The 15,264-nt window shown below is 51.5% G+C and overlaps 1 long non-coding RNA gene across 1 annotated transcript in view; it reads right to left on the reverse strand.

The window, feature by feature from the left end:
* The window catches only part of LOC118255552 (uncharacterized), a 67,028-nt gene extending 57,579 nt beyond the window's left edge, over positions 1 to 9,449 (reverse strand). The window contains exon 1 of the long non-coding RNA XR_004780994.2: positions 9,217 to 9,449. This is a non-coding gene — a long non-coding RNA (uncharacterized LOC118255552). The remainder of the gene's footprint in view (positions 1 to 9,216) is intronic.
* Positions 9,450 to 15,264: the final 5,815 nt, after the last annotated feature.

Raw genomic sequence — 15,264 nt, forward strand, 5'->3', positions numbered from 1 at the left:
TCAAGGCAATATTATTTCACAAAAACAGAAAACTTGGCTTCACTTATTCAAACATTTGGACGAGGAAGGAAGAAAGCCCAGCTCAGGATTTGGCTGGTTAAAGAAAAAGGAATATGCAGTTATTACCCTGTTGTCAGTGGTTCAAAACCAGGCTGACTGGAGGAACTGAATGCAATTGCCATCTGGCAGTAGTTTGGGAACCTCCCTAGAAGAGGTCATGGCCCCAGCTCAGATCCAAGCAGATAAGAGCCCTGCAAGGGCAGGGAACAAGGCAGTGCTTTGATTTTTCCTGGAGAACGAGGGAACCAAGTCAGGGAACCTGAAGACCTTCTAGAAAAGCAAATGTCACAGCACAAGAAGGCTTATACAGCTCTTGTGGCACCCATGTGGGACAAAACAAGGCAGACCTGCAGACCCCTCCCAGACCCACCTGCCTGGCATCTCCCAAAGCATTCAAGTACCCAGAATAGCAATCAGCAAGAGCAAGGGCTGGTCAGGCAAATGCTGCTAAAGGCTGGCTGACAATACCAACAGCACAAGGTCATAAGCTAGAGCTGCCAAGTCCTTTAAAGCAAACTAAGGTTGTTGGTTTTTCTTCCCGTCCCCTGAGAATAACATTAAACACCAAGGCATCTGCAGAAGCCCTGTTTTTCTAGAGATTCTCAAGGCAGCTACCATCTCTTGCCTTTATATCAAGGCTGGATGGGTTTTTGGAAGAGATGCTTTTGTCAAATGGAAGTTATTGGGTTCAATAAGGGTTGAAATTCTCTGGCCTGTGTTGTGCAGGAGGTCACAGTCTGGATGATTTAAAGTCACTTTTGGTCCTGATATCCATGGAAAAAACGACGAAGCCTCCCGTATTAGAAGTGAAAGAATAAACAGCAGCAAATAATATAATCATCAAATGCAGACAGCCCTTGCCCACAGTATAGCCGTGAGCAAAATGAAGGCTCTTTGGCTCTGCTCATTAATCACAAGGATTCAGATTTGTTACTGAGGTCTTTTATCCTACTTTCTAAATGAAACAAGGTTTATGGAGTCATGCTGTATGCACGTGCATGTTTCATCATATCCAGCGCTTGAGCCTGTTATCCACTTTTGACAGGGAATGGAGATCAGAGATATTAACTTACTTCAAGTTTGGCAAAAAAAGGAAAGTGGGTAGAAGGGAAAGAGCACGGTTAGTGTTTCCAGTGAAAGAAAAGCAGTAGCATTAAAAGAGATCTGGAAAATCCCGTGGGGCAAGGGTAAGAGGTTAGCGATGCCCCCACCACGTGGAAATAAAAAGCTTTGGTCGTGATTGTCATGCACTGAGGAACCTACTCAGGCAGCACTTCTCACTAGTCTGGATTTTCTAGTGTCAAAGGAGGAAAAAAGCTCATGCTGCAGTTTTAATACAATTAATAAAACTTGAACGAGCCACCAGACACCAATCAACAGTAAACTGAGCTCTAGCAGTTTCAGTACTCACAGAATTACTTTTATTTATGGCTAATAAGCCACAGTATAGATGGCAGAGCTTCAGAGCAGCTGAGAAACCTCCCCATTACGAGGAGTATAGCACAGATACATTTGGGAGTACTGATGGGCTGGGGCCAACGCCTCTGCAGCCCACTATACATGCACCCCTAATGAGCAACAGAGCTGTCTGTAGGGCTTAAATAGTCTCCACCAAAAGAGAATCTAATTTAACAGTTTATTCTGTCCATATTCTGCTGGGAAAGAGAACAGTCGGAGGAAAAAGCAAAGATTAGTCCCAGTGCCATTTAGGGTTTTCCACTTCCTTGTTACAGCTATAATTTTACTCCTATAGCTTGGACACCCTATGCAGAAGTCAGAAGGTAAAGATTTCTGCTGCAACCTCCTCCTCCTGGCCAGCAGGCACTGCTCTCACTGTTCTCAGGTAGAATTCACTGGAAATGGGGCTTTTTGCTCATGTCCTTCTATATGCAACATCAGTGACATCAGTGTAGCTGTGGGAGCAGTCTTTGCTCGCTAGCAGTAGCTTCAGAAGCCCAAGAATGCAGGATGCTGATTTATATACGTCCTACAGAAATGACCTGAACTCCCCCCAAGTCCCTGTACATCTTAGCACTAAACTAATCAACTCAGATCAATAGGTCTCAGCGGGTGCAGATTCACTCCAGGGTTTTGCTATAGTGAGAGGAGGACAAGCACATTTCCAGGATAGAAACAAAGAGCTCTTCAAAATTTTTAAATAAAATACACTAAAAGCTGTGCCTGGCCTGTGCCCCAAGACTACTTGGCCCCACAGAGGAAGCTAAATTTAATTTCCAGAAATAGAACCACTCTGCATCCAACATAAATTTAACATCTGAGCGCCTTTGAAATCTCAGTAATTTTGAGTGTTTTTCCAAGTAGAAGTGGTTTAATGAATCTGGCTGTGACTGCTGATCCTCATCATTTTTGCAGGTTTGCTCCATCAACACATAACTCTGTTTGCTTTCGCTTGGGAAAAATTCAGTTTCCTTCACACCAAATCATCTGGACCAGCTTTTGGAAAACCCAGTCTGGCCAGCTACTATGGAAAACCTGGCTTCACCTGAAACACTAATGAGTAGATGTGTGAATGGGACAGTCAGAAATAATAATTTCCATGGAAAATCCCAAGTTTTAACAACCAGGTGCTAGAATCACCTCCTAGTCCTCCTCCAGGAGGGAGACGGCTGCATCACGCACCATGGTCCTTCTCCCCACGCTCTGCCCTTGCCTAGTTCAATCCAAGTAAAACTCATCCCTCCAGACATTTCCCTCACTTAGGCTCTCATTCCTGCATCTGTAAATGCTGGTAGGAGAATCGTATCAAGGGTATCGTGGTCAGATACCAAGTGTGAGAAACCAAAATCCCTTGCTTGAGCCCCTCCACCCTGAGCACTGCTCTACGCAGCCCCTGGCCCAGCAGGTGCTGCCTGCTGAGGCTGGCATTTTTACTCTTATTCCTTTATTAGATTTCAAAAGGAGCTTAAAATCCAGCTGACACGACTAAATTATCGATTCCACATCAGCTAGGGATTTATAGCTTGTTTTCAGAGCTGCAGAGTTTAAACGTGCTCTCACACCCACGTAGAAAATTAAAAACTTTGCGAAAATAATGGAAAATAATGGAAAAACGGACAAATCGAGAGTTTTGCAGTGGGTCTAGCACTCCTGAGATACAGCCCCTACAGGTCAGGGTAATTGTTCTCACCTTGCCTGGCATCTCAGGCAAGGCAGGGCAAGGTGCCCGTGCAGGAAGCCCACAGAACAAAATCCCATTCACCCTTGGAGAGCCCTTTGCCCACCCCACCAAGTGCCCATGCCCTGTAAGCAGAGAGTAACGAGCAGCTCAAGCACCAAACTCCCGCTCTGCATGAGCCCCCTCTGACCACGGTGACAGTCCAGGAACCAGAGCTTGGGCTCAAATTAACAAATATTGAGGAAGTGTTTAGCCAAGAACAACAGTACTGGGAACAGCGCGGTGCCGGGCGTGGAGCAAACAAAGGCTGGTTTATCGCAGCACCTACTGTAGCTCCCCCCGAGATAGCGCTGGCGGCACCCCGAGCAAGGCAGCATCAGCAGAGGAGGGGAGGCAGGGCGTGGAGGGGGAAATTCAGCCAGAACGGCCTTTGGGAGGGAATTAGACAACACCAAAACAAGTCAGAGGGCAAATGCTTAGAGCTCACCAAGTTTTCTTGTTGACTACATGGCTTAGTATGGTGGATGCTAAACAACAGATTCAGGTGCAAGTTGGGAGTGTGAATGAGCACAGAAAGAACAGCATGTATAAACGCTGTCCTGCCCAGTTACACCATGTGCTGACACACCTATCCTCAAGAAAGTGTAGCTCACCAGACCAAGTCACTTCAGCTTGCTGTAGGCAAGTCCTCTGTTCAATTTCATCTTTTTTTTTTTTTTTGCCTGCCCTGGCAATGTTTTATGCAAACTGGTTGGAGTTTAGGAGAACTCCATGCGACACTCTGACAGCATTGTCACAAGGGGAGAAGGAATCGTGAACAGAGCTATGGGCAGTTTCCGCTTTCCCAGCCCCAGCCATGATCAGGAACAGTGAGAGGCACCAGAAGCCTTCGGGCAGTGCCTGCTTCTTGTGGCGTTTGTCTCAGCTTTGCCAGCTCTGCCATTCCTGTAAGGACCAAGAAAGTTTGGTGCTTATCCAAACCACAGCTCCCAGCCTGTCTGAATCCAGTGGCAATGCCCGTGGGATCACGAGGCTGTGGGTCGGCAGCCGAGCGATGTAGGTGACCTGCCTGCCCTCCCCAAACACCTCGCCCCCACCACGAGCCCCTTTGGGCACAGCAGGGACATGTCCCTTGCTGCTGGCTTTATGTTTGTGCTTAACCAAAGCAGAGTGTGATAACAAGAATCAAACCTCTATTTAGTCTCACTGTTTGGGTGGGTTTTTTCTTTTTTTGGCTTCTTTCTTTAACAGCTCCTTTATCACATCATCAAGTCAGACATCTCTTTACGAGTAAATGCACGCTGCCCTTTCGTGAAGGGGGGAGGAAAGACACTGGTTTCTCTGTGGTGTCAGCTTTCAGCAGGATACACACATCCCCACAAAACCCAAACAGCCCATTAGGGGCTGGGCAGCCAAACAAACAAACAGCCCTAAGGAGCGTGGCTGGGCAGCTGCTGTGACTGCTGTCACCCCGTCCCTACCAGCAGCCCCCAGCCCCTAGCAGGTCAGCACCCAAGGACCCCCCACACCAGGGGATGGTACCGGGAGCTCGGCACAGGCCCTGCCATGGCTCCTGGTGGCCAAGCTGGGGTCATTGCACATGTTTATACCTCATCAAGGAAGGCTGAATGGCATTGTGCAACTTTACACCCAGGGTGGTGGCATGCCAGGGACCCAGATAAGGCAGTTGTCTCATCAGGGATGGCATTCAGGTGGGAAGAGAGGTCCAGGAGATGCCATGGGCTGGGGTCAGCCCTTGCAAGTGCAGTGAGGATATCCCTACACCAAGGTTAGATGCATCCGAAGGAAGCTTTAATAGGAACAGCAACCCAACAGGACTTGACCCAAGGAGTCAGGCAAGCAAACCCTACAGCCCTTTAATCCCATTCACTGCAGTCACGGCACCTGCAGCCCATGGGGTAGCCCTGCCCCTGGGCCACCAGCCCCCCATCCCCTCCCACTTCCCCTCCCAAAAGGGGTCAGAGTTCACCCCATCTGTTTGCTCCCACTTGCCGTTTCTCAGGCTGCGCTCCTCTTTTTGCTTTTAATGAATAACCCTGCGTTTTAATTAGACTCCGGCCCCATCACAATTATTTCCTTATACATCCTTGCCTTTTATCTGCCTATCAGAGAGCTGTCCGTCAGATTTAGGACACCCCACAAAGCTGCTCCTCAGCCTTCGAGTGTCCCCATTGACTCGAGATAGAATCCCAGGCTGGGGAAGCCGCCATTGGATCCTCATCCTTCACCCAACTTTCATTTCCTCCTGACACCAGGAGTCCCAGGCTTCTCCTCTTCACCTTCTCAGTGATCCCCAGCCACCATAGCAGCCCGGCAGGCTGGTGGCAATGCCACTGAGTGCCGTGGTTGCCATGGGGGCAGACGGATGTCCCTTGGGGTTCCCATGGCACCAGGCGAGACATGCACTGAAGGGAAGAATACACACCCGCCAAGCTGTTTGCAGCCCATCCAAGCACCTCGCAAGTCAAACAGCTCCTTTTTTTTTCCTCCCACCTCCCCAGCTCGCAGCACCCTGTGAGCTTGGGGGCTCCCCCACTCATGGGGACAGCGCTCGCTGCGCACAAAAAGTTTAAATAATTGTCCTGGCCGACCTCCTGGAGACCAAACCAGAATTCACTGTGGGTGTTCAAGCGTGGCCAAGGACAGGGTTTGGCTGCGGTGAGCTGCCCGTCAGCCAGTTTGCATTTCACAATTCTGGCATGCAGTCCTTGCTGTGGGGGGGTGTGGGGCTAGGAACCATGTCCCTGGGGCTGGAGCACAGCAGGCTCCTCAGAAACCTGCATTTTCCCCTTGGGAGCTCCTAACACAGGAGTACTGGGGGATGGATGGAAGGAGAGTTGCCCTGACCCTCACTGCACAGGCCCAGACGGAGATGGGTGCCCTGACCAGAGCCAGGCACACATGGTCCCCCCCTCCCTTACAGGCAGGCTATAGGAGAAAAGGACATTTGCCCAAGGTGGGGCAGTCTCCACAGATGAACAACCCCCTTCCAGCGCTTCTCACAGAGCACTAAAAGGTTTCCACTGACCTCTGGTCTGTGCCTCGCAGACCTCTGGTCACCCTGCCGGAGACAAGGCTTCATCAACTGCCAGCAATCAAGAACTGCGTCCCTTAAAACTTATTCTGACGTCCCATTTCACTGTGATGTCAGCCTAAAGATAATGGGGGGAGGGAGTCAGGGACCCTGCATAAGCACAGGGTGTGACCAAACCCAGAATAAGCTTTGCCTATGAATTCAGCATCCCACTCCTTCTCCAGGCCTTCAGATCTGTATCACCCCCCAGATCTCCCCACGAGCAGGGGAAGGCAGCAACGCGCCAGCCAGCTGGCCACCACAGTGAGAGAAGGAGGAATTAGCCCCCATCATATACAAAAAGAATTAGGACTACTTAATCTGCTTCTCCTCTTATCAGCAGTCTCAAGTGTCACTTTTTTGAGAGGGAAACACAGTGGAAATTCCTGCAAATCTTTCCTACAATTAAGGAATTGACAAGATTTTTCAGCTTTTTCTCTCTGGTTGAAAAATTAGTCCATAAAAGAAACAATCTTTGCAGAGCATATAACTCACAATAGGCTGAAACATTATCTCAAACTATTCGTCTGCTTCCTGCTTAAGTAAACATATTAGGAATGTGTGTATATATTTCTTGGGCAGCTTAAAAAAATAAGAAGAAAGGAGGTATATAGAGTCTCCTGCTTTTGAGTAGCATGTTGTTTACGTTTTTACAAGCACAGATCATATTTATAGCTGAACACGGTGTGAAAGTGCAGGCAAGCTTGGAAACATTTGTTAGGTTTAATGATCTTTTATTTAACTGGTGCAGAAAAATGCATCCCTTTGGATTGATTCATGGCATGAGTTGTATGGAAACCTTCTTCCCTGAGAAACGAAAAGCCTCAAAAGGTCAATCTGACATTTCAGCTTTCTCCAACATCCAGAGATGTTCAGAGAGCAAAATCCCCAGCCCAACAGGCCAGATGGGGTTAACAGCAGGGAGAGGATAAAGTGCAGCTAGAGACATTTCAGGACAAGAAGCAGAGCCTTTCAGGTCACCTGGGCTGGAAGGGCCCCAGCCAGCACCGCAGCAGCCCCTCTCCACACTTCATGAAATACATTGCACCCTCCAGTACAGCCTGAGCCAGAGGCTTTGCACGCTGCAAGGAAGGGGCTGGTGAAGCCTTTTGGTTGTGTGGCATCTCCATTAATCTAGCAACAGTTAACCAAGGCCCAGACACCAAAAACAGAGCTGAGAAGAGCTTTTCTCAGCTTTCAGCTGCCTGCACCAAGTGCCTGCTTCAGAGAGCAAGCTACCTAAGCAGAACAGCTTCTCCTGCAGGCCTGTGGTCAGGCAGTCACGAGCTTTTACAGTTTGACACATCTCATCTTGCCAAGGGTGTTGCATCTCTGCCCTGCTGCAGAATTAACTCAGCCCTGGACCAGCCTGTGCTGAGCAGAGCAGTGACCAACTGCAGGACTCTGCAGCCCATGCTCAGCTCCCACTGCTCCTCCAGGGCAGTGTGGTACACACATGGCTGTACATCAATCAGTATTTGCTGCTTTGAGGATAAGAGCTGAGATGTGCTTTCACAGTGGTAGATGGGAATGGCACACAGAGACATGTACTGGAACATTGCCACGAAGCCTACAGCAGAGACAAGTGAGCCCAAGGGATCTGGGGCAGCAGAGGCCCCCCGGGACGAGCATCCCTGCAGGCACAGGGAGCAGCCAGTCTCCAGCCCGAGACATCCCCCAGCTTCTCCCCACACAGCTAGGTGCTTTTTTGGCTGTGGAGGGAGCTCCTAAAGCCCAGCCCAGCCAGCACCACCCATCTTTCTCTTCAGCCTGTACCGCGGATTCATCAGGTCACCAGCGGGTTTGCAGGAGTAATACAGGAAACACAAGTTTCATACTTGCTGCAAGTGCTTTAGCAGCAGAAAAGGGGAGGATTTTCTTCCAGAGATCACCCAGAGGAGTCACATAATTTATCCACTGTCAAGCAAGCAAACACCTGTCTTCTGCTCTCACTCAGGTATGGCTGTAGGGCTCCAAGCCTCCACAGTTAGCTCTGTATCCCACCAGGGGTTTGGGGAATCACATACACAAACATTTCCATGCAGCCAGCACAACGAGGCTGCTGCCTCGCAAGGCTGACTGCCCTCACCCATATCTGTGGGACTTCACTTGCTCCTCCTGCCTCTTCCCATTACCCTCACAGGGCTCAGGGGTGAGGAAGAGCAGGAGCAAGAGCTGCTTTGTGCTGGCCACGTCCTAGAAAATCCTTAGGTTTTCCCACAGCTTCAAGAGAAGCAAGTCTGCAGGCAAAGGGAAGCAATTCCACAGTTTTGTCCCCAACATCTCTCTAGCCCTCCCATGGATCAAATAGCATCTTTGAAAACGACTGCCCTCTGAGAGGGCAGCCCCAGGGCTCCAGCCCTGGGCCAAGCTGCTCTCGAGCCAAGTAACTTTGATTACGCCTGTTAAGGGTTTGCTGTATTATTTCTCCCTGGAAAAGTAGGCCTTCTCTCCATCCCAGCTGCATATCCACCACTTTCCCAGCCCCCAGCATGGTCCCTCCACACAGAGCTCCCTGCACCTACCTGCAGCCCCCCCTCTGCAGCAGGGATGTACTTGCAGATGGGCAGTGCAATTCTTGTAGTAGAGCTGAAGGAGAGGCACAGGCTCCCACCTCATCCCACCCCCCCCACATCTGCATGGGGATGGTGGCACCACTCCCCAACCAACAACACCTCCCCAGCAGGTCACAGATGCCTACAGAATAATGCCAATTGTTGTGATAAACTTCAGCTGAAATTTTCTCAAAAAAAAAAAAAAAAAAAAAACAACAACTTGTAACTCCTACCCACAATTTATACCAACTCAGCAAACTGAACAAACTCTGCTAGCAGTCTTCTGTGACAGTCTAGCTGGAGCATTTCAGCTCTCACTCGTTTGTACTGCCTCAACAGCTGCAGTGACTTAAGGCACAAACTGCACACACCTGCTCCGCAGCCGCTCCTGCACTGGGAACATTTGCCCTTGTGCCTGCCCCTCAGCTGCTCCGGCTGATGTTGGGCACCAGCAGCCTCCCGGAGGGGTGGGATGAGCTGGGTCCTCAGTGGAAGCAAAGGCTTAAGTGTCTGCAGTGAGGCCGCCTGGCAGAGCTCTTGGTCTCTCTGCAAACACCACCAAAGAAAGCTAAGGCGCCGCACCCTGGCAAGCATTGCTGTTCTGGCAAGTGCTCCCAGGGTGGAGCTCGCCCAGCCGCCCATTTCCATGTTTGAGGGTGATGAGATAAAGAGCTCGTGTGTGACTCGACACAGCAAGCTCCCTCTGCCCTTCTCTGGAAAGGCAAGGTTTACCGGCAGCCGACCAGCCGGTAATTATGAATTGCACAAACCAGACAAATCTCACAACAGATCTTCCTCGTGCCTGTAGAGTGAACCCCCCTGCAACTGCAGAGGGCCTCCAGGAGAGTTTGGCTCTTGCGGGGAGCCCATCCTGCCCTGCTTCTCTGCAGCGATGAGCAAACCCTGTTTGCCAGGAGATCACGGACCGGCACCTCCAGCGGTGCACACACCACCTGGGTTTGCCGAGGAGCCTCCTCCCCTTCCACCACCAGAGCACAGGAGAGTTTTCCCACCCTCGCATTTAACAGCAAAGCCTCTGCCAGGCTTTAGGGCTTTGGCATCCAAATCCCTGATGCAATCGCCTTCCCCAGCTCCTACGGCACAGCTCCGAATTGCCGGAGAGCTGCGTGCTCCTGGGGTGCTGAGCCAGCCACAGCTCCACAGGGTGCCACGGGCCAGCAGAGCTCAAACCACTGCTGGGCCATGCCCAGGGGCTGGGGATGTCCCCTCGGGGCTACCAGCCAGGCATTGATGTCTGCTGCACGGGGTTTGTTCTCCAAGAATCCAAGAAACGCAATGCATGCATTAAAACTCAACCTGCCTACAAGGAGTTTTATTTGCCCCCACCAAGCAGGGTGCCGAGGGCTCGTTGTGTTGGCCCAGCTCCATGTTGTTGGGGCGTTTGCACATTTTGCTTGGAAATTTTCTGCCTCAGCTCTTACGGGAACCAGGCTCCCAGTGCAGGAGCCACTTGCTCCCTGACTGCTATGCCTTCTCTGCCTTCCTCTGGTCCCGCTTCCATAGGCTGGAAAGACACTTTTTTCCACAATAGATAACCAAGAAAGGTCCCAAAGTGGGTGCGCCATGCAATGTCTTCGGCAAACCATGGTCTGGATCAGTTCTCCTGCCTTCACAGCAGGGCCCAGCCAAGAGCGAAGGCTGCAGGATGAAGCTGAAGGTTGTACCAGAGCCACGAGTGCCACAGGGCTCGGAGGGACAATCGCGTGTTTGTCCTTGGGATGAAAGAAGGAATTCAAATTGGGCTGTGGTGAAGCCCAGAACACACACTGTGGAGATTTAATGGGACTTTAATCACTGATTTTAATGGGATTTGTGAGAGGTCCCACAGGGTGCAGGAGGACCACGGCTCCCTGTTTGCATCCTGCTGTGGGAGCAGCTGTCCCTTGTACGGTCTCCCTGCTCCACTTCATGCCCACCCTCCAGCAAGGGAAGCTTCCCCTGCTCCAGGCTAAGGAGCAGGATCTGCTCTGGGGCTGGGGATGACAGGGAAGTCCTGCACATGGGGAAGGCAAAAAAATTTCCACAGATGCCTGCACAGCATTTCCAGAGGCTGTTCTGGGGCTGGGAACACCCCACAACCTGTCCCGACTCACTCCTGCTCCTTCAAGGGCTGTCAGCACCAAGGAAAAGCAAAATGATCCCTCAGGGCTCCCACTGTGAGCCCAGCACCCTCAGTTAGGAAATCTGTTTGCTTCAAGCGGAACAACTCCCCTGCACGTGGTCTTCTGCTGCCGGTGCTGGATGGAGCTCACTGCAGGGCCAGGGAACGGCCCCATGCACCATGCACCACGTGCACCTTTCACTGCCTGGTCCCTCTCCTAACACCAGCAAATTCCCACGAGAAGTGCCCTGTTTCAGAGCCAGAAAGGTGAAGCTATGTCCACCTTGGTTACACAGATTGTTTAGGTATAGATGTGAACTCCCAGCCAGGACACCACCCAAACCACTCGCTGCCGTGCCCATACCAGGACTTTTAGGAGCAAACTCTTGGAGCCAGCCGATATGAGCCAGGCCCAGCATGGAGCACGTCTGGGACTCGTGGGCTGATGCTTGCAGTGGCTCAGCTCGGTGCATGCACCTCAGCTGCTCTCACATATCCCCAGCTGTGGCCCTGGGGGAGCGGGCAGGTTTCAGCCAGCAGCGACGTCCCCACGTGGGGTTGCAGCAGCAAGAACCACATGGGGGAAAGAGGCACTTGAATAGCACAGGGGGATGGAGAAAACAATTTTTCTGGAGGGTGGTGCTAAGAAGAGCATGTCTGGTGGTTACTGCAGAGCCATCAGCACGTCCCTGGCTCCAGGGGCCGGGGCAGGGTGGTCGCTGGGGTGAGGAGACCAGGGCAGGCTGCATCACCCACGCTGCACTCCTCTGACACAGCATGCCCGAGGGCATGACACTGCTCTCTCGTGCCTCAGTTTCCCCATCGAAGAGGCTTGGTAACCCTTTCCAAGTGCTCTGTGGGAAGGGTGAGCCCGTGAGGGAGAATGGGATTTGGAAATAGAAATGGTCGCTGCTTTTCTCCAAGAAAGGTGAGCAAATGTCTTCATGACATGGTCACTTTGGGCCAGCCGCGGTAACCTCTGCTGCTCCCTGCACCAATTTTCCTCCTGCACCAGGAGCCGCCGGGCTGGTTGGGAGGAACCACTCCGTCCGAAGGTGGAAAATGCCTGGCATTGTGTCCAGCCTGTGTTTGAACTGGGAGAAAAGCAACTTTGAATAAGCTTTTTATGGGCCCCATGGCTCTGCTTGACCATAATGTCAGCTTGTAATTAGCAACAGATACCACTTCTGTCACTCGCGATGTTATCATCAGCCGTCTTGCGTTTCAAAGTGAGGAGAGGCATGTAAATTATGGGCAATTTGGTCTCTGAAATGGGCTTTATGGTTTTTTTTTCTGCAAGGCGAGCAGGGAGCCTGGAGTTTGTTAGGGAGATAGCGGCCGAGCAGGCAGGGAGAGGAGCAGGGGAACGGCGCAGCACGGGACGGAGCTGCCCCTGCTCCCAAAGGGGCCGTGGGCTTCCAGAGGAGGTGAGCAGGTCCAGCCAACATCCCACATCGGGACCAGGGGGCTCTGCAAGGTCTCATTCACACCCCGAGCCCTGGGAGGGGAAGAGGAGCCCTCACAGCCAGCGCAGCCGTGTTCCCTACTCAGCACATCACGCGTACTTTGGCTGGCTAAGTGTCGGATGGCCCCAGTTCAGCTGAGGCAATATTTTCCCCTTATTGATAGAAAACATTGCCTTCAACTGAAATCCAATTTGCAGAGAGAAGGAAAGGCTCGCATTCCCCTGAACAGATTTGTTTTTCTGTAAGAAAAACAAAACCCCCAAACTCACATCATTTCCAGTTTCAACCAAACAAGTTTTAATCAGTTCAAAAAAAAAAAGGAGCAAAATTCATTTCAGGGTTAATTTGGTTTTTTGTGTATGTGTGGAAAAAGCCTACTTCTTGCAGCAGACCCTGCACGTTTCCCACATCCCTTGGCACTGCTCTGCAGCCTCACAGATCCCACTGCCAGCACTGGGCTGAGTATTCAATTTCATTTACTGCTGCAGGAACTACCGAGTGTCCTGCTCCTGCCTTGCTTTGGCCTCCTGCAGAAGGAGCAGCTCTTTGCTAGGACTCCCCAGGAAATGAGCTAAAGCAGGATTTGGCCCCAGTTTGGCTCGGTGGTGTCAAGTTCTCCCCTTTCATTTGCTGGAGGAATTCAAGCATCACTCGGCTGCTCCAATCTCTCTATCTACCACTGGCAAATAGCACAGCCAAAAAGGTTATCTGCCTTCAAACAGAAATAGCTTATGTTTAGAGAAGAATTAAATTTTGTTCCCTTTAGAGCTGCAACCACATCCTCAGAGCTGTTAACCTGAATGTGAACTTCAGATAATAAAACTCTAACCTCGCCCTCCAGAAGAGTGAGCAGTCGGCAGCTACCTTGTGTACTCTCCCACTATCTGCCCCATCGATGGCTTGATAGCACAGCTTGTTTTCTTTTTCAAGGGAAGACAGCTACTAAATCTATGCTCCCCTTCCCTCTCCTTAGCACTCTGAGGCTTCTCCACAGCTGCAATGCTTTTCCATCGTCCCTGCTCTCAGTTAAATAAACATTATGACACATACTGATTGCTTTAACAAACTTTACTGTTCCACGTCCTCGGCAAAGCACGGTTATCTTTTTACAGGGAACATTCCTTTCCTGTTGCTATGCCTACTTCAGCACCATCCAGCACGATAGCCAAGACTGCTGAGCAAACCCGCAATTTCCAACCACTCCGTTTCGCTCATCCCGAAATAGCCAGGGGCGCGGGGCCAGGCCACTGGCAGATGGGAGCTGTCAGAGCTCCTCTGCCTTCAGCCCAGGTCTCGCAGATTGTCCCAGGCCAGGACCCGGCCCCAGCTGTTGGAGCAGGAACGGTGTTTTCTGAAAACACCCCAGAAATGGGGATGATGGGGTGGAAGGAGGTGGGTGGCAGGAGGAGAAGAGGGGCCGAGGTGCCAGCCTGGCACGGCGAGGCTGGTGTCCTCCTCCTCCTCCTCCTCCTGGGGCTACGTTGGGTGTTCTGTAATTTGCAGCTAAATTGCAGCATCCAAAAATATTTCTGGCAAATGGTATTTCACAACCATTCATCACCGCTGTGCACAATTTCCTTCGCATGACAACCTATGTTTTAAGACTTGCAGAGCGAGGGGAAACTGCCATTTGTCTTGGCCAAGCCAGCAGAGCCCCTGGCCCAGCTGCGGGGGGGCCGGGGCCGCTCCCCCTCCGGGGGCCTGCAGCCAGACGGTGCCAGGTGGGTGCAGGCACCATGTCCCCCACATCCCTGCTCCAAGGAGCAGGATTCAGGTTGCACATCGTTTTCCACATCTGACACAGCAGTGCCTATCATCCATGAGGCCATACTGTGCTGCTAATGGCTGCAGTGTAGAGGTTTTAATGACCTGGAAGTCAGTGATTTCTTTTTCCTTCTTTTCACTTCTTTCTGTGCAAACATTTTCTTCCTGAAGGAGCACAGGTTGGCTCTTCGGATGCTTCAGCTATCAAAGGAAAAGACAAAACCCTGATTATCTCTGCCTGGTGGAGACCCGGATGCAATAGCTCCAAAACATATCTGGTATGCTGGACAACACACAGAGAGGCCAGCGAAGCTGAAGATTTCTGGCAGCTGGTCAGTTATAAAAGACAGCTCTTCTAGGTATCAGCTGGAGAATCTGGGGTCCCCAGCACGTGTGTATGCACAGCCCTTGCAGCTCTCCATTTGAATATTCTTCATGCACTGAATACTTTCATGCACTGCAATCCCCAAGTATTTTCTCCTCGCTGTAAGGACACCGAGCGATACACAGGAGTTAATTAAGATTTGTTCTTCTAATCTTTCCACATCGGCTTTTTCACAACCCAGCCACAACACATCGGGCTGGCTGTGCATGGGTGGGAAGTACAAGGGTGTAGGCAGAGGAAAGGACTTGAAAGGAAGCTGATAACGTGCAGCCCCCATCCCTCCTCGCCCGTTTCCGCAGCCAGGCTGACCCCCACCTGCCAGGGACATTCCCTGCCTTGCCTCATGCCTCTGCCCCCCACCAAGGCAGCACAACCCCAGCGCTGCGTCCATCTCGTGGGGCTGGGAGCTCCGGGCAGGGGCTGGTGGGACACCACGGGATGAATTCTGCACCGGGGCTGTGCAGGGAGGCTCTCCGGAGGGAGACCTCACACCCGTCCTGCCCCAAGACATACGGCAAAGACAGACGACGTCCCCCTTAGCCAAAATCAGCATCACCGAGGGATGCTTCTGCTGCAGCCGTGGAGGATGCATCCCCAGCCAGGGCAGCGCTCGCAGCCTGCACAGCTCAGGAAGCGGCGAAAGCGGAGAACTGGACATGTCCAAACCCAGACGGAGAGAGAC

This window comes from Cygnus atratus, chromosome 18, assembly GCF_013377495.2.
Source record: "Cygnus atratus isolate AKBS03 ecotype Queensland, Australia chromosome 18, CAtr_DNAZoo_HiC_assembly, whole genome shotgun sequence".
In the NCBI taxonomy this organism is placed as follows: domain Eukaryota; kingdom Metazoa; phylum Chordata; class Aves; order Anseriformes; family Anatidae; genus Cygnus; species Cygnus atratus.